The sequence below is a fragment of the Squalius cephalus genome, assembly GCF_949319135.1.
Source record: "Squalius cephalus genome assembly, chromosome: 6".
Classification (NCBI taxonomy): Eukaryota; Metazoa; Chordata; class Actinopteri; order Cypriniformes; family Leuciscidae; genus Squalius; species Squalius cephalus.
This window is the reverse complement of record NC_137127.1, coordinates 7,987,702-8,015,194: the sequence shown is the minus strand read 5'-3', so window position 1 is coordinate 8,015,194 and position 27,493 is coordinate 7,987,702. Positions and strand designations below refer to the sequence as shown.

At 38.1% G+C, this 27,493-nt stretch overlaps 1 long non-coding RNA gene across 1 annotated transcript in view; it reads right to left on the bottom strand.

The window, feature by feature from the left end:
* Positions 1–70: 70 nt before the first annotated feature.
* The window catches only part of LOC307160628, a 65,358-nt gene continuing 37,935 nt past the window's right edge, over positions 71–27,493 (bottom strand). Inside the window, exon 3 of the long non-coding RNA XR_013821578.1 lies at positions 71–142. This is a non-coding gene — a long non-coding RNA (uncharacterized lncRNA). The remainder of the gene's footprint in view (positions 143–27,493) is intronic.

Below are 27,493 nucleotides of genomic sequence, written 5' to 3'. Positions count from 1 at the left end.
TTGTTTTCTCTGGAGAGGTCAGCTCTGGGTCGTCATTAGGACTGAACTTGATCCTCCTCAACACGAAGAGAGATCAGTGGGTCGGTACAGAGCGGACACAGTGAGTCACGGGGCTAATCAGTGGTTATAGTGTACTGTTGTGCTGAAAGGGGGGAAAAAACAGCAAATTAATTGTGAAATGTATATATTAACATACAAAAAACAGTAGAGTAAACATTGCTTTTTGATACTGTGCAAAAATGTAGTATAAAAGAAGCGTGATTGTGTTTCCCGCTAGCCATGTGGCTACCCAAACCAAAGCCATTTAAATCATAATTGTCAAGATGCAAATCTTTTCCAATTATCCTCATTGTCACCGTTTTTTTTATCAAACCATTAAAATGTCATAGAGTACCTACAGCCTACAGCAACAACAATACTTTTCATGAGAAATAATGCATACATTATTCCAGGCTTTTCAATGCAGTTGAGCTTGCTGTCATTTTGCCACCGGTGGCTTGTCCCGATACGATAGCTTGATTGTGATGCCCTTTATTATTTTGTCGAGTGTTGCAGCAGTTCTGTGATTCCTCTGACCTTTTCATGAGTTTCATCCCCCCCTTTTTTTCCCCAGGAACAGAAACCTAAGTCCATGCCACATGGTAATACCACAGAGTTAATATTAATGAGCAACACAAGGAATGTCAGCCTGTAATGGATATTAAATTAGAGAGACTGGCCATTGATTGTTAACTGTGCATGTTCAGAAACCACTGCCTCAGGCGGGATGCCATCCATTCTGTGACTGGTATTTTGATAAATCATAAAAGACTGAGTACAGGTCATCCCCCCACAACCCTCTGCCCCCAAACCCCTGCCAAGCAGATCAAATTCAAGCCAAAGCATTGCTAAAGAAAGATGGCTTTCTTTCACACACAGCGTGCTTGCATGGGAAATGAATAAATACACAGAAAGGCCTAAAGCGGTATCATGTTCACTAAGTACTTTTAAATGTACTTTCGTTCTCTATTTCAATCCCATGGTAGCATGTAGCCTCCAAGGGAAGGGACAGGGTAAAGGTTAGAACTATGGAGCATCAGAACTTGACACAGGGCATCGCTCTCTTTTTCATTGTCTCATCGTCTTTCCCATCTTTGCTTTCTCACTTTAAAGGGAAAGTTCACCCAGTAATTAAAATTCTGTCACCCTCATGTCATTCCAAACCAGAACACAGATGATGTTGTTTTTGGACACCATTGAGTTTCATTGTGTGGATAAAAGCAGTTGAAACATTTTTTTCAAAACATTTTCTTTTGTGTTCCACTGAACAAAGAAATTCATACAGGTTTGGAAGCAACATGAAGCTGAGTAAATAATGAAAGAATATTTGCTGTAATATTTTCCTTTGCATTATGATTTACATAGTGTCAAGTCATAATGAAAAATATGTGGTTATGCTTGAAACATTATCGTCTTATATTTTGGTTATTTTATATAGAATATTGAGAACTGCATCCTTTGTATATAACAATACCAGAATGGACATAAAAAAGAATAATAATATAATAACAGGCTTCTGATAATGGCTACTCACACAAGATTAGCTTTCATATACATCAAGCACGCATATATTTCTTGTAATAATAATCTTTACCAATGGCGACACGGGCTCCTTCGTCGTGCATCTACCTCAAAGCCGTATATGAAACTCCGATGCTTTATGCATTCTATAATCCTACACCTTAAAAGGTCCACTGCATTTTTTTTCAGAGGGATTGAATATGCTCTCCCCCTCTCCATAGAGGGGCCTTGGTATTTGTACGGCCGATGCGACCTTTCTCTCTGGCCTCTTAGATTAGGTGCACAACATGGAAAATTGTGCTTCTGCTGCAGTCCATAAATCATACTGGCCATCTTTTCCTTTCCCTTTAAAGAGGTATGTAAATACCAGTGTACTGGCTAGGTAAACAAGACTAACCCCTGCACAAATGGCTCGAAAATTGAAGAAAAGCACCTTATTTTTCAGCTGAAATTGCTTTTGAAGCCCCGCACTGGCGCATGGGATGGAGCAGGCCGGGAATGATTTGTGCTTGCTGTTTGTGTGTGTGTGTGTATGTGCTTGTGGAGAAGGGGGGATAGAAAATGGGCTGATGATAACCACACTCAACACAGCTCCTGGGCTGCCGGACTTCTTACAATGATCAAAGATATCATTGTTGTATATTATTTCCCCCATGAGGACCCCAAATATGAGTTCCAGTATGCCACAAAAACAGCACATGCTTAAATCTATACACAGTGCAAAGATTTTGCTCACAAAGAACCTAAAAGACAAACCAGCTTTGAATTTGGCTTTATCACAGATCATCATATGAACGTGTTTACCTCTGCAAATAGTCTGAGCAAATAACATTTTCATCTATTCATTTATAAGACAACAGTAAACACAATTTAAAGGAATACTCTTGGTTCAGTTAAGTTCAGTTTAATCGACATGATTTGTGGCATTATGCGGTAATATCACTTAAGTTGTAAAATTACTTTACATAGAAAGGGGTAGGAAGTGATTGGCCCCATTCACTTTGATTCCAAATATTCCAACAAAAAAAAAAGAATACTTTGTGACACAAGTGACAAGTGCTATCAATTGAAATTAAGATTAATAAACTGCTTATTTCGTAAATAACTGCTACAAGAAAACATTCATGCATTTGTGAGCTAGGGTGAAAAGTCCTTCCTTCAAGTTCATGAAATGCATTTGAATTTGTAAACTTCTTGTAGAGTCCAATTCTTGAAAAATCAACACATAACAACAACAACAACGGTTAAACCTAGAACATGAAAATAAAGAAGGAAAGAAGAAGGGGGAATGTCTATATCTAAGAGAAGGGAAGAATGACTGTAGCTCCTGGCGATTAGACAAACAAATTAAGCTTTCTTACATTTTGTCCTATTGTTTGCACAGCTGAATGTTGTGGCCAGAGCAACTTTGTTTCTGGCCAGAAGCATGGTTCACATACTTTCTGAATTCACACAGCCTGTTCTACAAAAATCATTGTGCCCCTCCATCACGCCTCATTCAGCGCCTGATACTAATTTGATCGGTTTCACTAAATTCATCAAGACGATTCTCCTCTCTATCCAATAATGCCTTTCTATAGATTCGAATCAGTGTCAATATTCTTTATTGTCTTCTAGTAGTGAATGGACTTCTTCTGGCAACAAAAGGGCACAGAGGGGGTCTTGATCTGGTCAACATGTTAACCGAGTATAATGAGCAAGCCAGGCGGCGTCCTTTGGGCCACTCAGCATTATCGAAGCCAATAATAGCTCCGACAGAGCCACAGTTTCAAACGTGAAACAGAGAAAGAGGCAAAAGCCAGATAGGAAGAAAGTATGCTGAAGATGGTCTGAATAAAGCATACTGGCTTCCCCAGCAACACCGAGCAATCTGTCCCAAGAAGAGAGAGGTGCTCACAAGCTCTGATTGTCACAGGGACCGACTAATTCCCAGCATCTGGTGCAAGCTGCTGCCTTTGCATGGAATCGGCAGAGCCACGCCAGCTTGGCAGCGCAGTGTGTCAGACGGGCAAGCGGTTCCCCCATCATGCTATAGGCTGACTGGACGGCGACCGCTGGGTGAACCATTTCATTTCAGCATGGTGGACCATTGATGCCGTCAGAAGTAGGTCCTGTTATCTAATCAAACAGCACTGGTCAGCAAGGATGCCAACTCCCTAAATCCAGGACCGTCTGTAGAACTGTGGGGGAGATTAACTGTCACAAGCTGCGGTGTACTACATTCAAAGACTTCATTGGTTTTAAGAACCACTTCTTTTTTTCCCACCTAAGATGTATACTTGCAGCAAACGGGCATCAGAGCGGCCTTCTTGTGGAGTCGGAAGGTATCAAAAGAGACCTCACCAGGCTGGCTTTGAAAGATAGCCGTTTTTCTTTGATACGCACTTTGCTTGCCGGAAACGGCAGCGTTTCTGACATCGGCGGCAGAGTGCGAGATAGAGGCACGGGGGAAGCCACTTGTCCATGATCAAGGTGTGAGAGGCTAGAGATGGCTCTTTGTCTGGACTCTCTGTGGAGCACAAAGGAGAATCTGTGAGAGCATAACAAACAAAGACAGTCCGAGACATCTCCCTCTCTGCCTGTCTCTCTTTCTCGCTCGCTCTCTCCCCTCCCTCTCCCATTGAACAGAACCTAATAAGAGCATGGCGTCTAGAATTACACCGCTGTGTATGTGCACCTCATTACGCCATGAGAAGCAGAGGCCTTCCCGGAGCCCAAGAAAGAGCTCTGGGCACTTTTTTAATATTAATATCCCACTCTGCCGCCATAGTAATGATATTAGGGAGCTGGCGGAATTCTCCACCCAGCTGGACATGTTAATTGAGAAGGCAGGATTTAAAGGCAAAGTTCACGTCGGTGCAGATGGTGGGACAATACAGGATGGCAGACCTAGGTCAGTGTCATTCCCAAGCCATACCTTAATGGCTCGGGCTGGGTTTTCTTTGTTCGCCTGAAGTTTTGACACAGGCCGGTCCCTGAGATACCGAGAGGTCTTTAGGGTTTGTGCTGCTAGCTTTGTGTCCTTGACAGAGGACTACATCCTCAACTGGATGTATAATAGCACCAATTATCATAACTTCCCTCCATGCCATGTCACTAACAATTGCAAACAGCCTGACTTTTATAACCGGATGAGGTCTTAAGGGTAAACTGTAAATGAGGGATGCAGATTCCTAATGCACTCCACAATCCTCAACACATAGGCTGTGAAATGCGATAATGACACTATGACTTTAGAATGTCCGCCATGTTTTATTGCTTTCAGTACATCCTTCACTAAGATTCTGAGATATTTTAATCCAAATGTCCAGAGAGAGGTCACAGCAGTTTATTTATACTGTACATGGACACAATGTGTCCTCTAATGTTAACTCCCTGGGCACAAAAGTGACAAATTGCACCAACAAATGGCACTAAATCCTGTCTGAATTGTTTTACGCACTGCAGTCAGAAGCCACTAGGAGCTGCTTTAATACAGAGTGGATCTTTGCCCTGCAGACACACACCTGGGCGTCCTCTCCTGCCATTGCATTTACTTTTCACTGCACATTAGATAGGGCAGGTAGTAATGCCCTTGGAGTCCATAGCCAAGAGGACACAGTTTATCTCATATAACTACCTGTCCCCAAGACCGTAGAGCTGTCCGAGCAAATAAAATGTCACAGTAAAGGAATACGTGTGTGTGTGTGTGTGTGTGTGTGTGTGTAATGGATATAGTCTGTAGATGTTGGTGGTTCATATCCTACACACACACACACACACAAATAATAATAATAATAATAATAATAATAATAATGATAAAATTGTGGACAGTGGTTTTACATGTTAGAAATAGATTTTCTTATCTTTAGATTTATATATAAACTCTATTCAAATACCTTGAGAAGCAGAATTTAGCAAACCACAATAAATATATAAATTATATAATCAAAAAATGATATCATTTAATTATTTTTAATTTTTTACAATTTTATAATTTGTGTAAACTCTTTGCGAATACTATATGTAGCACAAATATTTTGCAGTTAGTTATTAATTTGGTAATTCACAGCTCGTTTTTAATAAAAATGGGCTGTCTATGCAGTAGAAAGGCAAAACATTTCTGAAGTCATTGCTCCTTTTCTCTTTTCTATAGTCATGTAGCGATGACATTCCCTTTTGCCAAAAACTTCAAAACCCATAACTCACTTTCGATTTTGGTGCCACCCCTCTGTTGATCCGACTGCCCACCCATGGGCGAGAATTCAAAAATGTTTTATCCAAAGCCCTGAAGCAATCAAATGTATTTTGCTTCATCTGGCAGACGTCTGCTGACAACTAAAAAGGGATATCTGGGTGCAGGTAACACAGAGAAAGAGTACACAATGTTCATTTCCATACACTACAGAGACTTTAACGATTCAAAATCAGTGATTCTTTAACTAACAATAGCCCACACTAGCATGATCAATATGCCTTCTTCCTTTTTTCAACATTCTGTAGGAAGAAATTGTCGTGACTAATTACGACTCTGGCATAAACAGTAACTGCTTTTTGAAAGATGCAACATTAAATTGTACTATCCTGACCTCAACTTATGCATGCATTAAGCTTCACCACAATGACAATATATTTTAGCTATTTTAGATACCATATAACTCCTTTAAATACCAAGATACACACTTAAACATCAACAATTATACCTCATCTTGATAACAAAATGCATGAAATAACACTTTATTACTGCATCTAGTATCCCTATCTTCTACCCAGTTCATCAATTCTAAACACCACAAAGTAGCCTAAAATGAAATGAAGTAAATTAATTGAATGCAATTGAAATAAGTAAATGACAAAAAATAAGGTTAAATTTTTGAGTGTACAGTATGTTGTTGATGTCTGTCCTCATAATCACAAGCTCCACTCTGCACTATAAGCTCCAAAACAAAACATTGAACTCTAACATATCTTCCCGGTTTTTATCTTGCAAACACAATACTTAATTTTAACATTTTGGCTCCCTGTCTAGTCTCAAGCAAAGCATGCATGCTGGAAACCCAGTAGCAGTACTTCTCTCCTCATTGGACACAATTAATTTAGTCCCAACATAAATGGATTAATTCAACTTTAATTGGTAACACTTTAGATTAGGGAACACATTCACTATAGAAGTTTTTTTTTTCTCTCGATAAACTCCTATTTCTTCTTATTGATAGTAAGTAAGGTAGTTGTTAAGTTTAGTTATGGGGAAGGGTTAAAGGATGTAAAATAATATGGTCATGTAGAATAAGGCATTGATATGTGATTTATAAGTACTAATAATCAGCCAATATGGTAATATGCATGCTAATAACCAACTAGTTGAATAGTGTTCCCTAATCTAAAGTGTAGCCTTTTATTTCAAAACTGTAAGTGGATTGCACTGAATGACACTAAGAATCGTGATCCATTTGCTCATTTTATTAAACAGTAATCTGCTAAATACATTTTAGGCTGAATGGAAACAGACATAGGGAGGCCCAAAGTAAAGCTAATCAACGCATATTATCAGCATATTTTTACTTCCACGTTATGTTTTGACCTCCCCGAGCACTACTGTTGTCAAAGCAGTACTAGGCCCTCAGATCAGAGTTCACTGACTTCAGGGCATATGAGGAGAGAAGAGCAGCTCTCTGCTGTAAAGACAGTAAATAATCTATACTGTTGCACAGATGGAATCCCTCTAGTCGGAAGGATACTGTCACACCAAACATTTACATCAAATTAAAGACATTCTCCTCCCTTTACAGCCACACCGGAAAGCAGGTGTCTGCTTAATAAGTTGGTCAAAGATCAGCAAGTTAAAGGTTGAGGCCGGGACCGGTGAGGGAAGGAGGTCATGCTGCTGGTTGGAAGCTAGTGAGATCTGATCTCCTTGAGTCTGGAGCAGCCTAGCCACAAGGTCATCCATTAGTGCTCCAGCTCCAATGTTGCAGTAGCATCCACTATAAATTTATGGCCCACCCTTAACCTCTTCAATACAGTCACTGACCCGCATAGTGAAGATGCACCCCCTTGAGGAAGAGGGAGCATATTGTATTATTAACATGCCATTGACGGCTTGTCAACTTTATCGAGTTCACTTGTTCTGCATGGTTGGTTTGGAGCCTGAGCTTTTAATTCAAGATATAGAAATTCCCATTTTTATTAGATTAAAAAAAAAACAAAAAAAACCCATCAACTAGCCTACAACTTCTAATTTCAAAGGGGCATGTCATCTGGCTAAATGATGATATCATCCTTGATGCAAATCTTGTGATGCATCGGTTCTAAATTTTTAGAGACGTTTGTCAGTTTCTCTAGTCAAGTCATGGTTCATTTCTTGTAAAACACTGTAAAAACGCTAGTTTAAACCTGTTAATTAGTTGTTGTTGTTGTTTTTTTGTTATTTTGGTGTCATGTTACCATGATTTTTTTTTTTTTTTTTTTTCAACGAATGTCCACTGCTGGCAAGTTTGAAGAACCCATGTGCAGTTTATTAACAAAAACATCGACAAAATGTACAAAAAAAACATTTAGCATGACTTGACTTGAACCATGAACTAAACTTGAACAGAAACATGAACTCACCAACAGCGTGTTACATGAACAAAAAAAAAGACACAACAGAAACATTAGGGCTGTTTAAATACAAGGACTAAATATTAACAAGAAACACCTGTGAACAATAAAGACGATCAACCAATAAGAACATGACAATATTAACACTAGGGAAGCACAATACATGATCACATGACGGGATAAGGGAATCACATGACAAAACTAGGAAGCAAAGGAACCATGACTACAAAATAAAAGACATGAACCAAAAATTATGTTATTATGGTGGATGTCAACTTGCCAGTCAATGTTAAAGGTTCAAAACACATTTTAGATGCAATGTGGCCTTACTAATTAAGGGCTGTTGGATTTACCAGTTTAAAAAGTATTTTAAAATGTATAGGTTGTTCAGTTAATATATTTGTATTGTATTTTTACAGCAACCACAGCTGCCAGTATTTTGTGCACAGTGTAGTGTGCCTTTTCTTGGCATTTTCATTTAAACTGAAAATAATCAGACCCACTCATATCTGCAACATTAAAATGGCTTAGAGTTTTCAATTAACATGCTTCAGTACAGTCTATGTTGAAGGAAATATGGCAAAGGGTTCAAAATTATGATAAAATAGAAAGATTGTCCTCAGAGTCTAACCAAAAACAATGCATTGCTTTACTGTCGGTAGGGCAGTATCTGAAAAATCACGCCTTAAACTGTGACACATTTCACTTCTTAATAAGGAAAGGATGAAAAAGCTGAGACAAAAGAAGAGGAAATGTCATCTGTGTCAAGCACTGCCTTTAAATAGGACCTTCCCATAATCCTGGTCTACTCCTCTTGTCTCATAGCATTCCCAGGTGTCAAAGTCGAGCGTCAGAAAAGAAATTAAAGTGACAAGGTGCTGGCAGGAGTGAAAGAGATTTCGCTTCTCACCCCTCTCAGGACAAGTGAAGAGCCATCACCTCACCTGAAAACAGGGCTCTAATGAAGCCAGTCACACCAGAAGTTCTCCCGCGCTGCTGGCTTCTGACTGCACCCAGGTCTGCCTGTGTCATTTATAATGGGATCTGCTATTGCACAAGTCCTGATTCGACGGCTCTCTCAACGTTTCCACAGGCTTATCAAGTTGACACAGGTTAATTTTGCCTTGTGCTTGTAAAAACAGAGACTTCTAGGTGTTGTGGCAATGTAAGGCCACTGTCTTTTTTCTTTTCTTTCTTTGTCTTTTGTCTCTTATTTAAAACGAGCAATAAGTCGAGATGAAAAGGTGTCATATCAGAGACAGCTCAGTTTCTTTTATTGTAAGGGTCGAGGTAATAGATAGATAGATAGATAGATAGATAGATAGATAGATAGATAGATAGATAGATAGATAGATAGATAGATAGATAGATAGATAGATAGATAGATAGATAGATAGATAGATAGATAGATAGATAGATAGATAGATTTCACAGATTTCTTTTTTTTTTACAGTGGATGGATGGATGGACGGACGGACGGACAGACTGACAAATAGATAGATAGATAGATAGATAGATAGATAGATAGATAGATAGATAGATAGATAGATAGATAGATAGATAGATAGATAGATAGATAGATAGATAGATAGATAGATAGATAGATAGATAGATAGATGATGGATGGATAGATAGATGGATTGATTCACATATTAATGTAGGCCTACTTGATAAAAATACCCTGCAATTGTACTTTTGGTATAATAAACTGGTAAAGTGTGCTAAATTGTAACAACTAATTTTGTACTAAATGCACTTTATTTGTGATTAGTAGTGCTGAAGTACAACTAAACATATACTAATGTATACTTGATTGTGCTAAAGTGGAACTATTGCAAGTATACTTAAGGTACATTTTAAATATCATGCATTTAAAGACTGATATCATACAATCCTTATTAATAATGATATTAAAACATTTTAGGCGTAATATTAAGAAATGTGCATAGTGCAATAAAGAAATACTCCAAATAAAGCTTAATTATACATTTTATGTCAATTTAATGTATATGAAATAGATTTCGGCACTTTTTTTTTACGAGGGTAGATATAGACATTATAACTCATCCGCACTCATACATAATCTATCGCATCACACTTTCTCTCTGAAGTCTGTGGGGAGGATACATTCCCACACACTTGTAGTCCCCTCTCCTCTGCAGAGCTAGACCTTTCGGGCAGTCTTTCTTCAGGACCCACCCCCTGTGAGCATGGCTGGTGCTCCCTTTGTGCAAGCTGCTCTCTCCCCGCTTCAGCCCTATATCACACCGCCAGCCATTCACTGCAACAATCCCTCCTCACGCCTCAAAGAGGACTCCCTCTCTGCTTTTGCCAACCAATTAAGAGCCATCTGGGCCAGGACAAATTGGCATAAATTTCCCAGAATTATTGCACTCATGATAACAAAGTCATGATAATAATTGTCAGTCAATGGCTAGGTAGAGGTTGAATCGTTTTTGGGGCTGTAAAATTCTTAGGACTGCAAAGATTTAAACATCATCCTGTACTGTATGTACATGACAGCATGGCAGGGTTGGCTTGATATGGCCCTGTTACTGATGCTCTAGAGGGTCAGGCAATCCCAGTGCTGACGTTGAACAGGGAGTTGAGAACAGCAGGGTTCAGTCCTCGGGTCACTGCAGCTTCAGAAGTGGCCGGCCAACTTTGTCCTTCAGGGGAGGGGAGATGGTGACAGATTCTGCTGGTGTTTTCTCAAGGTCCACTGAACCCTGCAGCAAAGATTGCAAGCCGAGTCACACAAAAGGGAGACGGCAGCGAGAGAGGGAGCGTTCGCTCAGCTCCACTTCACAGAACTCTAAAAGAGTGGAAAAAGAAGGGAGGAGAGAAGGGCTGGAAGGGCTCCAGTTTGCCTCAAGACAAATAAAATCCAGCCCCAACCTCGTGGTGGCACTGCCAAACCTAATTTTCCTCCACTGGATACAATATGTGCTTGGCGGTGTGGGGGAAGGGAGGGACAATGCACTATACACTATCTCTTCTATTTTTTATTCTTTTGAAAATCCAATAGCGCAAAGCACAATTGCCTCATTTTATTCTCAATTAAATACAGAAGGTTAAACTCAGCAGTAATCAAGATGGCCATGCCATGGCACATCCCAGCTGTGGTCTTGGAGTGACTGGACAGTGATCCTCTCCAACTGAACCCCAACAAGCAACTGACCACCTGCAAACAGAGCTACAAATAATGACACAGACGATTAATTCTGGACATGGTCATGGATGAATTTTCAAACTGAATCACTCTTGCTATTTTATTTTAATTCAAACTATTCAAAGAATAAAACAACACTCTAAAAATGTTGGGTTGTTTCAACCTATGTTTGGGTCAAATATGGATAAAACAAAAATGTAATCTGAAAAGATATTATACATTTTTTAGACAAAATAATGAATAAATCTAACATTATAAAAATGTGTATCACATGCATTATTTAATTTTATTTAATTTTATTTATTCATTTAAAAAAAACATGTTTGGCTAAAAAAAAGTCTTATTATTAAAAAAGTCTCAAGTTGAAATGTTTTAACTTAGTAGTCATTAACAATAAATCAGTAAGATTACTGTCAAATTTAACTTAACTATGATATGAAAATGACTCTGAACAATATTAAATGAAATAGTATTTTATATAAGGATTTATATTTATATTTAATTACAAAAGCAAAACAACAATGCCTTAGCATTCCTAGTGCCTAGTGTAGTTCCTCTCTGTGGAATAAAACTGAGCAGGAGTCTGATGGTCTTTTGTTGTTGTTGTATTTCTTTCCCATTGTCTACTTAATTTTATACACAGCTGTGGTCTTTTTAATACATCAGCCTAAATATCTTTCAAGGCATTGTATTTCACGTTCTGGTAATACTTCCTTTGCCATGTCAACCACATGGAGCTTTCCTTTACGGTATTCTTTGGAATATACAAAATTTCTGAAAAGACATCATCTTTCTCCCCCCCCCCCCTCAAAAATCCCTAACACACACATTGAATACAAATACATCCCCCCCCCCACCCCACCATACCTCCCACCTTTTAAAACTGGCTCTCTCCGTTAGTAATTTTTGTCAAAAGTTGAAAATGTCTTGATTTAGTTGTCTGGCTGTTCCGGACGCTTTGCTTCCCTGCTGGGCTAATGTGAACAGGACGTCCTGCTGGGAACCAAAGAATACCACTTCACGGCAAGCCGCATAGCTGGCTGCTTTTATTTATGGGGCTCCCTGAAATGAATGGGTATTAGTGTCCAAACATTTCACCATGCTCCTGCAGCCACACACAAAAGCCTCTGATTTCCAGCAAATCTGCACTTATTTCATTCAAGCAGACTAAGCCAAAAATGAAAAAAGGAGAAAAAAATTCATAATGACTTAAAAGACCTTAGAGAAGGGGAAAAAAGAATAGACTTCTCTCACTCAAAATGATTGAGTTGAGAGAAATCGAACACAAAACACCACTTCATTTCACTGCAACACAGTTCACGTTCAGATGGAGAGCACTGGCAGATTGTTGAGCTTACGGTCTGAGGAAAACCAAAGAATCTCTGCCCTGTGGAGCTCCGCCAAGTAAAAGTAGTCAAACAGGCTAGGAATATTATGACAGCAGGACATGAATTTTTGCTGTAACTTAACACTGCTCAATCACCAGTTTTTCCAAAAACACACATGCAAAATACAGCATACACTTCTGAAGAAACTGTAAACAGGGGTGTGATGACATGAATCTAAATTCACTGAACATTGCATCTTATTGCTGTACTTGGATTTCTAGCGTCAGGTTTGGGTGAATCCCTGAAGCCTTCAATGTTCCCAGCTTGGACTCATACACCTCATCAGGCTCAAATACTCTGCTCGGTTTACACACCTCATCTGTCATCGCTGCCCTTCTGCAAATACGCCGCTGACATTTGGAAAAAAACTATGGCATTCACCCATGTTATGGATTTTTGTTGATTATAGCTTTCTGTCCCCCCAGATTGCAAGAATTATTGACTGCGTGCGCCGGTGACTATTTACACAGCTTTGCTGCCCCTCTGCACCACACGATGGCTTGTAATGTCCACCGGGGTCTCATTTTTATTTTCTCATCCGTTTTTCGGTATTTTCTGCCAGCTTACATCATGTAGACCTTATTTTCTCCCTTGTTTTTTCTCTCTGTCTTGTGCGCTGCCACCAGAGATCAGCGTTAGAGCAAGGAGGTGGTCAGCCATGTCACTTAGATTGCGATGTGATACTCTCGCAGCCCGTTGGGTAAATGCCCTCAGCCTGAACCTCCTCATTGTCCTTTAATTTCGAACGGCAGCTCGGTTTCACTCGCCCGCGTAATAGCCCATAGGTTAAAGTTCTGCTCCTTTTCCTTTCAATTTACATCTTTTGCGGGCCCTGTCTCCCTGCTACATGCCGGCTGGTTGGTCCATAGCTGTGGGCATGAGAGGGGCTGCTATGTGTGGGGAGTCTGGAGCTTGTCGGCCGCCCACTTCCCATCTTTTTGGAGGGTCAGTGGAGAGCAACTCGACTTAATGGGTCAACGCGAGCAGGCCCCTCCCTTCTCTGGAGGGTTCGCCATGGAGCCCTCCATTACAGACTGACCTCTTATCCACATCGCACAGCCACAGCTGGGCTCTACTGAGCTGGAGACAGAGCTCTGCCTGATGCCTCATTAGATCACCAGAGCCTAATAGAGGATTAGTACTCCTTACTACTTCCTCACACACTGCTGTCTTCTCTCTCATTTGTTTGATTCCCTTTTTGCCTTCTCCCAAGCCCAGACTTACTCACATTTTCACTCAACTCTCCCTTTCTCTGCAGCTTTGTTTGCAAAGAATTTGCCCTGTTCCTCAAACCCTGATGTATGTACTTAGAATAGAATAGAATAGAATAGAATAGAATAGAATAGAATAGAATAGAATAGAATAGAATAGAATAGAATAGAATAGAATAGAATAGAATAGCTTTCCTAACTCAAAGAGTAGAGTGTTGGCGCTTGCAACATCAAGGTCATGGGTTTGATTCCCAGGGAAAGCAAGAACTGATAAGAATGTACTCTGAAATGCAATGTAAGTCGCTTTGGATAAAAGCGTCTGCCAAACGCATAAACGTAAATAGAATTGAATTGAATAGAAAAAACAGAATAGAGTAGAATCGAATAGTCATCACATTGTTTGTTTGTCAATGCTTCGAGGTGATTTAATTTAAATTTTTCAATTTAGTAATAGAATCAGTAATAGAATTGAAAAGAACAGAATGCACTGCAATTCAAGTAACAGATTAAAAAATAATCCGAAAGTGTGCCAATGATTTGAGCTTATTTTTTTAAGGAACATATTGGGTTCAGCAGAGCTCAGTTGACGGCACTGGTGGAATAAGTAATTTCAACTCACCAAGATATGGTAACACTTTATTTTAAGGTGACATACAGTAGTTACTATATGTAAACAGTAATTTATGCTTAATTACAAATAACAGTTACACTTTATTTTAAGGTGTCTTTGTTACACTGTAATTATACATTTAAGTACTGAGTAATATTAAGTAACTATAGGGTTGGATTTGGTTTAGGGTTAGTTTAATGTAATTATGCATAATTTATAGTTATTACTATAGTAACTACATGTAACATATGTAACAATGACACTGTAAAAATAAAGTGTTACCCAAATAACTAACTCTAAACCAATCCCAAACCCTAATCATAACTCTATAATTAGTAGTTAACTAATATTACTCAGCATTTATTTAAGCAAGTACAATGTAACTACATCACCTTAAAATAAAGTGCAACCAATAATAATAATAATAATATTCTGGTTTGGTGCTGTTCACTAAAAGTAAAACTAAAACTATTTAAAAAAAATGTTAATTGAAATAAAGATGAAACAAATTAAAATGTAAATATAAAAAAAAAAAAATTAATACATTTTAAATAAAAACTGAAAACTGAAAATGTGAAAATAAAAGCAAATTCTAAATATTAATTAAAATATAAGAGTATATAAATAACACTGAAGTGATTTGGGGTGAAACCGTATATGCTAAAATGCTCACTGTTGAAAAAGTGTAATTTATGACAATGACATGACAACGTAATGACTAAAACCCTAAAACAACTTTACAGCTCAAATAATACTTGAGTATTACCATAAGTATAAATCCTCCAAAATTAACTTTTTTTTTTTTTTTCACTTTAAAAAAGTACTTCCACAAGAAAATGATGGACAGGCCAAAATGATATTCTTTTAAAAATCAACAACTTGCCACGAATGCTGTTGATTAAGCTTGACTTGTATTGAACCCAGAATATTATTTTAAGTTGTCATTCCTGCATAGAGAGAGCAATTGAATAGAACACAATCTATACATTAGGAAGAGTCTCACACACATCTGAGGTTCTGCCCTCAGCCCTTTGAGCGTCCCTGAGTTTCCTTACATTTATCCAAGCTTTGACTGTGGTTAATACACAGTGGCGTGACCCATTTGCTTGTGTCCCAACGTTTTGAAAGAGAAACCCCATTTACCACAGTGACCCCGGCCACCTTCATCCCAGTCATGGCTGAGCAGAGGTGTGTTGGTTGGTGAGCTCTGTGAAAGAGAGGAGACCGCGGCCACACACAACCACACACAGGTAAACAGACAAAACACACACATAAAGCAGGGAACAGGCCATCTACATTCTAAACTGATTCCCCCATCACGCTGCAATTTGTGCGTCACCTTGGGGATTTAATTCATATTTTATGTGCTATCATGACTTGAAAGAGGAAATTGTGTCCCAGGGCTGCTGATGGAATAGCGCTTTCTCAATAGAGCTGACCCTGTGTCATTGAGGTTTGCTGCTTTCCTGCATGCTGGTGATTTATTTTCTCTCATCTTTCTTAAAATCAAGACAACGCAGAATGAAACCCTACAGATTTATTTTGATCATTGATTTCTACTTCTCCTTCTCAACTGTTCTCAGATAACAATGGAAAAGTGGAATCAATGATCCATAGGAATTTATATGAAGAGATACATTTTAACACCTTACATTTTTTGTCTTTAGTACCATAATGAATGTCTAATTATAAGTGTAAGAACACCATAAGTATTTGCATCACTAAGTAATCTACATAACAAAGTCAGGTATTGTTATGCTTAAAGAGTAAAAGGTGTTAACATACCAATAAAATGGTGCTGTGATTTACTGTACACATTATCCCACATCACATCAACAGGTGTGGCTGTCCGAGTCGATCATTAATCTGGTGTTTTGTTGCTTGACAGAAACATAGAAGGACACTTTTTTTTGGTAACTATAATAACTAATCAGCCAGGCACAACAACAGCTTCTGACTGCTGAACCAACTGATGCTCAACCATTCAGAACTACCAGATGAGAACAGAATGGTGAGAAAGATAAACACAGTTAGTGTCTCTGAACTTGCTATAAATATCTCAAAATTATATCTCATTTAATCTTGTGAGTGATACTGATGGCTATGTGAGTATTTAAAAAAAATCTTATAGCAGAAAACATATTTTATTCATGCTGCAACGCATGCCTGACGACAGGAGGTTAAATGAAATGAAAATCTAGTGTTTCTTGTCATTGGTTTCCTGTACTCTTCCTATTGTGTCCATGTGAGTTTTCTTTGCTAATTGGTTTTTAGATTATATTCCCTAGTGTTTTGGGTGTTGAGTACATCTCTGTGTTAATGCTGGTGTTGTGCTAGTCTCTATCACAATTACTCCTCGTAGTCTTTTCATTGGCTGAGGAAACTTTTTTATGGGTATTCTATTCAAAGTGGGATTAGAACTAATAGAAAATAGCTTTACAGTGTATTTATCATTCATTAATTTCACATAGTAGCCTATTCACTGCTAAAATTGATCAAATTAAACATTTCCCTATTTTGTGTTTTGAGTTAGCCTTCGGTTAGCAGGCTAACAGCTTAGCCTACTAGCTTAGTTAAGTTAAAGTTAAAGTTAAAGTTAAAGTTAGTTTAGTTAGTTAAAACCATTTAAGATTAGCTAGAACAAGATATCGTGATAACATATGTTTTGATCAGGCATTAAGAAGGTGGGTTAGGCTCTTGCTTCACACAGCCTAGTCCTAGTAGTCCTCGGATCTTATATTGAACATTTGTTCCTTTTAAAATAAACTGCACTTGGGTTCAACATTGTCTTGCTATCTTCAGTGCTACAAATGGCTGATATATTGTCAAATGATTTTGAATTATTAATAATTATTTTAAATTTGTAAAATATAACATATTGATTTCTTTTGTTGTTGTTGGTAAAATGACGTGCATGGCAAGGTTTTTGCCTTACATTATGAATAAAGACATATTAGCGATGCTTTTTCTGTGTGTTGTTTATGCCTTCTGCAAGTTAGATTATTATTATTTTTTCAGTGGCAGGGACAAAATCGATATTTGACGCCTACGTACATTATATGTATTAAGTACCATAAACATGTAATATGGAATTGTGACATGGCTTAAATGAATAAATTTTTAGCTAACTGTGTGATTTGTATATGTACATTTCTGAAATACATATCGTAGACAGTTACCTCTGATAACATATTGTAAATTGTAATGCGGACTCTGTAAAACTGCTTTGAAATTATGTGTATTGTGAAAAGCGCTATACAAATAAATATAACATCTACAGTATTTATTGATTTTTTTTTGTTGTTGTTGTTAAAACGCCATGTGCATGGCAAGATTTGTGCCTTACATTATGAATAATGCCAGATAGGAGATGCTTTTTCTGTGTGTTGTATATGCCTTCTGCAAATTCGGGGATGGAGACAAAATCAACATGTCCCACATGCAAATGGCGCCTATGTACATCATGCATTATATGTCTAAAGTTCCCCAACTGAGATGGAATTGTGACATTGTTTAAAAGTCACTCAATCGTCCGATATACTCTTGTAATGACAGCGATTGCATTGTCTAACAGCGTAAAAACACAAGGCATAAAGAAAGAAATAATTTGCTTTCAAAACAAGCAAGGACATGCTTTTAGAGAGCTGTCAGATGCAGGCTGAGGAAGAAACGGTGAGGAAGAAAGAAAGCAATTGGGAGAGGCAAGAGAGAAAGAAAAAGTGAAACTGTGTAACAATCCAATTAAACTCTGGTAATGAGGTCAGACATCATCTCCAGTGCAAGCGATATCATTACATGGGCTGAGCAAACTGCTCCAGCTGCCATGCCAGCACCGAGGGATTACGAATCTTCCACCCCGGAACCTCCCTCCGTGACTTTTACCCCCATCCGAAGAGAGGATGTTCCCCTGGCCTGACCCTGGCAGGCTCCAAGGGGCCTTAGCTTCCCCCCTACGCACCCACCTCTGCAACCCTGGTGCCAGTGGCACCCACAGCCCTGGCGGTGGGACGGAGGAGGGGGGCAGGGGCCACCATGTGGGAAGAGCCTGGGCTACGCTCTCACAGAGACAGGCCGGCACCACAACCCAGTCGCCCAGCCAGGCCATCTCCGCACAGCTCTATACTGCTTCAGACAGCTCGCCTCTGGAGAACAATGACAAACTGTGACGGCTTATGAAAGAAAAAAAGTCGACAAAAAACAATAGTCTGCACAAGAAGAATACGGAATTTGAGCAAAAATATAGTTTTTCTGAATCGCTTCTAAACAGGACGGATGTGAAATGGCCAGTCAGATGTTTGTTTAATGCTCTTTCCTTTTGTGTCACATCGAGTTTGTTGGGTCACTTGCAGGAGTCAGCCTAATTTGTCCTTTTTTGGGGGTCTGCGTGTGGGTTTTGTGCTGTTCACCTTCTTGTCCTGCAATTACTTTGAGGATATCATTTTGACATTTTGCCAGCAAACAAGAATTCTTCTGTTCTAATTTATATCAATTAGTCGGGGGACAGTAATTCAAGCTGACAGTTCACTGTATCTTGAAAGGCTTGCAACCATGTACTGGTGGCAGTGCTGCAATGCAGCCAAAAGGCATCCGTTCCCCCTCCAACTCTGTTTGTCATTCCACTACGAAGAGTTCCAGGGCTAAAGCGGACAACGGCAGCTAGAGCCAGTACTTTGATAATTAGTTATTGATTGAGAACAATGCCACAGCGCACTCTAGCATATTAGCCAGGCGCCAGCGGGTCGCGACATCGGGGGCACGCATCAGGAAACAAAGGCTAAAACATATCTGACTCTTCGATATTTTCTTTTTCTTTCCTTTTCCCCAAGCATGTCACTGTTCGGCCAGTATAAGGTCAAGAGTATTAATAATGAAGCATTAACAAGTATCCAGTGAAGAGTGACTGAGTGAAAAACAAGTCACTTTCAGAATTTGCTATGGGCATTTGGGCCACCGTCGAGATTATTTTTAAAAATCACAAAAAACACAGGCCTTAATAGCACTATTTGGACGGAAATTGTGACATCTATAAACATTTAGCATGACTCCATTGATAATAAATTAATTAATACATTTTTAACACGGTTACATGTTTAAGTCATTTCAACTTAAATTACATGAATTAAACTGACCTTAAAAATGAGCTGAATCTTGTTGAATTGAAAATTGCTTAACTTATTTTGGTGAGTTTAAGCAATGTAAAAACATATGTTTGCATAACTTACTGTATAAATGTAAATAAAATGTGTTTATATTAGAATGGCATATGTTTCATTTTCATTGCATACCTGTTGCTGTCATTGTGGTATAGTTTATGCAATTTAGAGCTGCAATGGACCTTTATGTGAATAATGTCTGTGATACAAGCCTTCACACTTCAGAGCTCAGTGCAACTGTACAGCACTTGGCAGTGGTCAAAAAGTTGTAGATTGATTTTTGTCGATTAATTCCTGCTTCCTACATGACACAGGAATTAAATTGCCACACAACCCTGGCGTTTGTCAAAAAAAAAACATCAGGTAATTCGACCAGAAATTTTCTTGCAGGTGGTGACAGAAAAACACAGATGTGTCCAATATAGATGCCAATAAAATAACTTACTACCCCCTGAAAATTACCATCTGAATAGGGCTTTAGACTTTTTAACTGGAAAGATAACAAAAACAATTAAATTGAATTTAATGTAAATATAATTGTGAATTGTTTTCTTTATCCTTGCACAAAATTATGCAAAATAAACAAATTTGTGTCACACTTTAGATTAGGGTCCAATTCTCACTATTAATTAATAGCTATGACTTTTCCCTCAATAAACTCCTAATTACTGCGTATTAAGGTAGTTGTTAAGTTAGGTATAGGGTAGGAATTGGGTAGGATTAAGGATGTAGAATATGGTCATGCAGAATAAGGCATTAATATGTGCTTTATAAGCACTAATAAACAGCCAAAATCATAGTAATATGCATGCTGAGAATTGGACCCTAAACTAAAGTGTTACCCACATTTTAAAAGATTCAAAGGTATTGTGTATATGTTTCAATGCCACTATAAAATAACTGCTTATGCTTTGTCAATTGGCATCTAATAGGCGAGGGGCCGTTGTGTCCACCCCACAACACCCCACCCCACCCACGCCCTGTACAGACGCACCTGGCATTAAACTGGTGGGGCGTTGGTGCTGGCTGAACAATGGAAGACTGTCAGCGTCGACAGCAGGGCACGGCTTGAGCCTCACCGCACTGACAGCCCAGGCCTCAGAGGCTAAACTGCTTTGCTGGAACTAATTAAACAGATGAAATTACGACATGAATATGCAGATGTTGTTTACATTTTACCATATGGCATTATCTCAGGTAATAGCGGATGGGATAGAGAGGTGTCTTCCTCGTCAAGGCGAGAGGGGACAGACTGAGAGAGCGCAGTCCATCAAGACATTCTGTGCAGGGACGAGACAGAAAAAAGCTAATTAGTAAGCTGAGGCACAAACGCAATTGCACTGAAATACTTTGCTGTCGGAGCAGTTGTGCAGAGGGTAGCATGTCGTGCATGACATGTCTAAGCGTTAGGCGGACCTTCCTTTAAGAACCAAAACTATTCTGCCTCTCCTCTATGCTTTAGAGAGCCTCCATATAGCCTCTGTACTGTAATATAATATATTATCTATAATATATCCCATCTGTTGTTGTTTTTTTTTTTTTTTTTTTTTTTTGCCTAATTATTATATATGGAAAAAGCTAATAAATACAATTTATATTATATTTAAATTCATTTTAGATTTTAACATTCTAGTCATTTTTTTTATTTAATTATATTATTATTATTATCATTATTATTATATTTAGATTTCTAACCCTTAATATAATATATAATCTATAGTTTCTTTTATTCAATTTGTTTTAATATTTTCTCTTTTCATTTTAACTTTGTATCTTTTGGTGTGTGTGTTTTTGTCATTTTTATTAGTTTTAGTTTTTTCCCCTATGTCTATATAGCTTTTATTAATTTTTATTTTAGTTTTACTTTTTGTTATTTTAGTACATCATGAAAATGTTTCTTTAGTAAATAGTTGAAATAAAATTTCAACTATTTCAACTATAAAAAAAAAAAAAAAGTTTTTTTTTTTCATGTTATTTTAATTTCAATTAAGTGTTTATTATGGTTTTGGTTTTAGTTAACTAACACTTTACAATAAGGTTTCGATTATTAACATTAGTTAACTACATTACTTAACATGAACTAAAAATAGAATAGTACTTCTACAACATTTATTAATCAATGTTAATATCAACATTTACTAATACATTAAAATCAAAAGTTGTATTTGTTAAAATTAGTTAATGCACTGGGATGAACAGTTATATTTTATGTTAATATAAATAATTATATTATATTATATTATATTATATTATATTATATTATATTATATTATATTATATTATATTATTATAATATATTATATTATAAAATAATTATATTATGTATTGCTTATTGTTAGTTAATTTTAGTTAATACATTAACCAGTGTTGACAATCGAGACCTTCTTGTAAAGTTTCACCAGTATAAACCCTGCTTCACTGAGGACTTTTTTGAACTTACTGCCATCACCAAGAGTTAGATGCTGACAGTATACACAGGAATGATGTTGGTCTTATTAGCTTTTAAAAACAGTGCATTTTCATATAAAAAGGTGAACCAAAAGATGCAGCACTTATGCTCTCATCTCTATGGAGATTGTCCACATTTTTAAATGCAGAGCTCATAAACATCACACCCTTTTGACTTGCATACCTGGCAACACAAAACCCACAGCAAAAAAAGTATTTTGAATAATGCAAAACACAGCACTAGTATGAGAATAGTTGACCCTTTGTTCACAGACCTGGTATTTAGAATTAAACTGGCTCTCTCAGTCTCACAGTGTTTGTTGAGCCTAATGCTGGCTCCCTGGGAGAGACTGGCAGGAGGTTAAGAGGGAGAGGGCCAGGCGAGGTGAGCAGGCTGAGGAGAGCGGGATCATGGGGGCCAGCTGGAGAGGTGATAGGGAGCGTAATTGTGCCCGCTGTGTGGCTGGGGCGGGGGCGAGGGACTGGGTTGAGGAGCTCACTAGAAAACGAAAGGGAGGGGACTACTCAATTACCTGTGCTCCCACTGACCTCTCTCTCTCTCTCTCTCTCTCTCTCTCTCTCTCTCTCTCTCGATGGGCAGTCTGAGCAACAATTTGAGTGTAATTTATTAACTTTTCTTGGCAAATACTATTTGTGCATATAGTGTTCTTATTGTAAAACTTTTTTAAATGTTTGTTTTATTAAATGGTATAAAATAGTAAGACTACAGTGTAAAAAATATTTTTTGATGTTGTAAATAAAACAAAGATTTGAGTATATTATACAAGAAAAAATAAGTATAGACTACTTCAAGTAAATTTCATTAAGAATACTTAATGTAGTAAGTAATATCAATATACTAGAAGTACTTGTTAGTGTGCTATTTCAATACTAAATTGCCACACTTTAGAAGAATACTTTTAAGTATACTTTAAGTGTAACAGTATAGGAAACTTTGACTACACAACTAGTTTACAACTACGTTTTCTTTTCATTTGTATTGCAACTATATTACAAGTGAACTTGGTTACAGTAACACTTTATTTTACAGTGTCCTTGTTACATGTTACATGCACTTACCATAGTAATAACATCACATTATGCATAATTATATGCAACTAACCCTCAACCAAATCTTAATCCTACCCTAACCCTATAGTAAGTGCATATTATAATGTGTCCCCATTACAATGTAATTATACATGTAAGTACTGAGTAATAGTAATTAACTACATACTTACTATAGGTTTTTTTTAAGTATACTCTTAGTAAACTACTAGTTTAGTAGTTTTATACTGCAAGTATACTTGTGAACTTAACATCATACTTATAGTTTACTATTTATATATTATTTGTGCATTTTAAGTACACTACTATGCTCCTATTTAGATATTAATTTTATACTTGAAATATACCTTTAACTGTTCTTCAAGTAGATTTGAAGTAAATTCCTATGTACACTACCAGTGCACTACACAAAAATTAAGATACTCAGAATTCTTTTTATAAATCAATATTTTCAAACAATGTAAGTTTATAAGACAGTATGTCAAACTATGTGTAAAAAGTATTAAATAGACCACTCAATCAAAATAATCAACACAACTACAAGCCACTTAGAATACTTGATTATGCTTTTAGGTATCTCGATCAAAAGAATGAGTACAAGTATAGGCCAAATATAGACTTTTCTCAGTATAAATCAAGTATACTTAAGTTTATTTCTGAGAAGTACAAAAGTAGACTGCAAGTATACTTGATAATTTTCAGTTTAAAAGAAGTATACAAGCACACTTGAATAAACTTTTTTCTTGTGTATGGGATTCTACTTTAAAATGTTACCTTTAATTCAGTGTGTTAATTGTCGTTTCCTACAAAGTAAATCCTACACCAACTTTTTCATATTTTCAATTTGATCTTGATCAAATGATCCTGATTAGCTGCAGTCACTCTCAAATTGATTTTTTTTTTTTTATTGAAAATATTTTTTTATATATAAGCACAATCCTCTCACTATCACATGTAACGTGACGTCTTGGTTTTCTAGCCTTTAAATTATTTTAAATAAGTGTCTTCGAAAGGACTCCTGCCGTTCGGGTCGCACTCGGGTGTTAAGTCAATACTTCACGGCTGCGTGATGTCTTAATACACTGCCTGTGTTGTTCAGACAGGAAGGCCATGCGTGTTGGAGGAAGGCTACAGCTCCAGCTATTGTGAAGCTGTCATGCCTGCCCCTCAAAAGCAGATGAAGCCGTCAGATTATTAATATATGTATGGTGACAGGCCCCTTCACCCACCCCCTCCGAAACATCCCACCCTCACCTCTTTCGGAGTCCCTCAACCCAAACCCAATCAAAAAAAAAAAAAAAAAAAATGCTCACATTCAAAGCGAAGGGGCGAGAGGGTGGACTCCGAGGGTCATAGGCCAAATAAATTTTGAAAGCAAATTCTTTTTCCCTTGCAACCTGTTTTTTGCTGCTGTCCACTCCCCTTCTCCTGTGTCCATTCAGCCACGACTTAAAGCTGAATTGGCAGCCGCTTTGAAAGTGTCTGGCAGCGGGGTGATCTCAGGGAGTTGTGGGGCTGACATCTCTCTGAGCGTGTGTATATGGCAGGGTCAGCCATCGCCGTGACTCCTAGGCCTTCGCTCACTCAGCCGCTACCACCAGTCAGTTCTGGGGAACTGAAATTACAATGTGAAAAGCTGGCGGACTGCAGGCATTCTTCACCCCCCATGGCATTTCTCCTTTCTCATGACAGTTCCTCTGAGACTGCTTTTTTCTTTCATGTTTCATTTTCTTTCTCTTTCTCTCGCTCTGATTATTTAACAACATAGAAACAGGACTGCCAGGGAGCGAGACGCTTGATTGACAGCCGGAGGGAATACTGCAGTCAGCACAGGGTTAAATTCGATTTTCTGCATGTTCACTACTGTTGTCTGGAGGCATTTAATGCCTGTTGTGAGTCTTTTTTTTTTTCTTCTTCTTCTTCTTTTTTTTTTGATGGATCAATTATCCGTTTTAACATGAAGTGTAGCTAGAAACCAAACAGATGAAATGTGAGACACCTGTCAACATTTGCTATTAGCAGGAGGAAATTGAACTGATCCAATGACAGCTAATTCATTCTCTGTTCCAGTCTGTAATAGAAGCATTAGCGAGTTTGAACGTCTAAAAAAAATGCAATAGATCGGAATTAAAAAGCAGAACTTGGATAATGACCCAGGATGAAAATCTTGTTCATCTGGAAATTGAACCAAACAAACAAATAAAGATGATTTTAGGTTGGTTTTATAAAAAAAAGGAACTTTTATAATATAATATAATATAATATACTTGTAAAACAAAATATTTTGTTGTGTAATTTAATATGTGTGTGTGTGTGCATACTTTCTATTTAGCTAATTCATTTTAAAAAAATTATTTAGGTAATAATTTACTATATATAATAATAACTTCATTTATTTATAAACACTGTAAAAAGTGAATAGTTGGATCAACTTAAAACAATTACTTCAATTGGTAACACCTAAATAAATTAAGTTTTCTCAACTTAAATTATCACGTTTTATCGTGAAAAACGTGATCATTTAAGTTGAGAAAACTTAATTTCTTTAGGTGTTACCAATTGAAGTAATTTTTTTAGGTTGATCAACTGTTCACTTTTTACAGTGAACTGAATACAAATCAAAATATGAATTTCTTATAATAAATATATTTATGAAATGATTTAAAATGACAGAAACCACAAAATCATCTTTGTTTACCTGCATTAAAAGTTATAAGTGCAAACTCCAGATTGAAGTGCATGCCATGTGTTTGTGTATAAGCCGCGTGGGAGAATCTTAGCGGGATAAGCGTGTATGAGCCTCCATATGACGAGAGAGAGAGATTCATTGTGATTACGGATGGCATAAATTTACTTACTCTCATCGGGAGAATAAGAGGGAGGAGATGCTTCTTAATTTCATCCCAGGAATACACAGCGCTGTCCCTCGAAGCCTTTGAAACAGATCCGCCTGTGTCAGGGCCCCTAGTTCTATGCGACAATCTCAGACTTAATTTAAAGATCAGTTCAGGGTCCAGAATGTGCGTGTATGGAACGTGTGTAATAGATAGAGCCGTCATCCCTCAGATGTTTGGAGGTAATCTTCAGCAAGGCTTGGTCTAGCAGGCCTCTACTCTAAAGGGATTGATGCAATGTCAGCACCTTTGGCTCAGGGGTCACCTTCTCCTCTAGCCTCCTCACTCTGACAAAAGCGCATTTCTCTCGTACTCTATCTCCCCCCATTCGCTCCTCTCCCCGCTTTTTATTCCTCTCTATTGAATTCATCGGCCGTGGAGGCAGCAGGCACCTTCATTTGAGACGTGAATGAAACATTTTCATTAAAAGAGGCTGGAGCATTCCGAGCTCGGAGACAAGGCCAAAGCCCGAACCAAGACAATGACGATTCCCGAAGATTATTTCTCTCTCGCTCTCTCCCGTCTCTCGTACTTCTCAATTTTGCCTGCTGTCACTCCGTCTGCCGAGTGGAAGGCTGATTGAAATCAGCACTGTGTCAGGGCCGTCATATCTCGCGCAGACATAAAACATGCAGGACCATAAATAAGCAACAGGCTACTGTCAGATCTTCCAACCCCGGGGGCCGAGGAGAGAGAGACACGGGAAGGTTAGGGCTCTGGGGGGTTTGCAGAAATGCCTAACCACTGAAGAGTGTTGCGCAGGCTTCCCAGAGAAGACAAGATAACGTCTATCGGGTTATCGCCCGGTTCAAGTCGCTCCTCGGACAGCAAGGCCGTTGGGACGGGTTGTCAGGGAATTTGCGTCCTTGTTCTCTTTCTCTCTCACGTTGGGCGGCATTTGTGCTTTGTTCAGGCAATAAAAATGAAACAAACACAACGTAAAAGATATTGATCTTCAGCGGATAACCTCTGTCAAGCTAATTAGCAAAACCAAAAAGAAATCCATATCGAAATTCATCTCCAAAGAGAAAAGTCGCCATACACACACACACACACCCTTTTCAGCCAATGAACGCTCTCCACTTGTTAATGTAATAGAATACCACTGCTCTGAAGGGTGTGAAAGAATAAAATTACTCGCCCACACAACCTCTCGCGAATTCTACCTCGCGCCCGTACTCGCAGGCACAAGAAAGCTGTAAGTGGGATTTTCTCACTTCAGCAATGTGATATAATTGCTGAGCAAAACATCCAGTTCGCTCAGGTAGCTAATGGTCAAGAGACGGCGGCGATAACGTGATGAAGTGCAAAGTCATAATCACGTCCGCTTGCCTGTCTCAGACGCTGGCTTTAAGACACTAATAGGACTCAAGAGGGACTGAGCGTTCCCTCACAACCTGACTCAAACCT